The following is a 1,829-nucleotide window of genomic DNA, read 5'->3' as shown; positions in this document are numbered from 1 at the left end:
CTGGCTATCCTGTCATGTTCTGCTCTGTTGGTCAAATACTGAGTGGCTATGCTTCCAACCAGAGGATCCGCAGGGTTGCAGTCTGTCAAAAGGGAACAAATAGACAGCAAAACCTTTGAAATAGTCAAAGCAGGACTCCAGCTGTCTTTAAGGATGTCCAGACAGATGACTCCCTGACTGTTGATGTTGCAGTGATAGATTCTGGTACGGAAAGTAACCTTTGGTGGTTTAAATGGATAATCTGATGAAAATGTGATATCCAGAAAAAACACACCACCTTCATATACAGAACCTGGTGGCCCAAGTATAGTTCATCTCCATTCATAAATGTTATCTCCTTTAGGCCCAGCACTGCAGTTAGGAGGAGGATCGAGGGTTATTTCAGCTAGCTCCTTCTGAATTCTTTTAGCACTAGTGGATAACTTAGCAGTGGTTTTGCTAGAGAGTTTGGTGTTCTTCTTTTGCTGGGTGGCATGTTTTCTTTCTTCTTGCTCTTCAGGCTCTGGAGTGGCGGGGTCTCGCTGGTCCGCATCTGAACTACCACTGCTGGTGCTGGGGCTCTCATCGTCCGACCTCTGCCTATCACTGGACATCGTGGTGAACTTATCTCTCAGAAAACTCGGCCGCCTGCCCGGCCCGCTCGCGCACCGCTACGCTGTGGGGCTAGATAGAATTTTAAAAGTATTTTTATTTTGTTGTTCTTTCTCTAAAATTTTATTTATTTATGAGCATGATGTGTGGCAAGGACATATCTTTTTAAAATTAATTTTATTTAATTTGAAAAGTAAAAAACAAGAGTAAATATAAAAATTAGAAACAGGGGCTAGGGTGATAGCTCAGTGGAATAAGTGCTTTCCTGGCAAGTAGCAGGTCCTGAGTTCAATTATCCCGGGTACAGCCAGAAAAAGAAAAAGGAAAAAAAAAAGAAAAGAAACAGAGATAGAAACAGGGTAACCTAAAACAATACATATGTTACAGATTTTCAAAACAAGAGTGGCTGATTAACAATGGTTGGTATATTGCATATGTTCTAATCTTTTATTCATTTTAATGAGAAAAAAAGACAAAATAGCAATATCTTCAGTCCATGTAGATACTGCCCTTTTTTATTCTCAGACCAATTGATGGTCCATAGTTCACCTTGCTGTGTAGACCATTGTTTTAGGAGAACTTTCGCCAAAATAACTTGGCCTAGGGTGACCACAACATATCTAACCTGTCAGACTCCATGCCTAAGAGAGTGTCTTCCATTTGTCACAGAGTATACTCAGGCTCTGTCAGAGGGTCCATCTTTTAATTCTGGTCAGCTCACAATAGTTCATTGGTTAGTGCCAGTCAGTCATGGTCTGGAGGATGCAGCGTGGGCACATGGTACAATTGAGTGGGGTTTTTTTTTGCCACAAAATGCAGGTGAGTATTTTTGCATCAGTTCTTGGTACTGGGTGACCTGGCTGTTGTAGAGACAGTGATTCCATGGTTATTCGGGAGGTCCAGTGCAACATGTAGCACCTGGCTGGCTGGGCTTTAGCTGCGGTGGGCTTTTATTCTTTTTTTATCAGAAGGGCAGTGGCTATTAAAGCACAGAGGCAGGGGGCAGCCCTTAGTGACTGGTCCAAGTGTTTGCACAGGTAGGCCACTGGGCACTGTCAGTGTCTACAGTTTGATTATGTATCTTGTTGTCTATCAACAAACAAATTGAATGAGTGAGTTATATCTGGAATTCCCAAGGTTGGGGCTGTAGGGAAGGTCTTTTTAAGACCTTGAAGGATTTTCTTTTTGGCTCTACCTTGAAGTTGAAGGTGTCAGAGTTTTTTGTAGACAAGGCGTTG

The 1,829-nt window shown here is 42.4% G+C and overlaps 1 pseudogene; it reads right to left on the bottom strand.

Moving 5' to 3' along the window:
* Positions 1-657, bottom strand: part of LOC101562352 — a 4,435-nt pseudogene extending 3,778 nt beyond the window's left edge.
* Between the last annotated feature and the right edge of the window lie 1,172 nt (positions 658-1,829).

Source organism: Octodon degus, unplaced genomic scaffold (assembly GCF_000260255.1).
Source record: "Octodon degus isolate 3935 unplaced genomic scaffold, OctDeg1.0 scaffold00002, whole genome shotgun sequence".
Taxonomy (NCBI): Eukaryota; Metazoa; Chordata; class Mammalia; order Rodentia; family Octodontidae; genus Octodon; species Octodon degus.
Note: the sequence above shows the minus strand (reverse complement) of the source record. Positions and strands in the feature narration are given on the sequence as shown.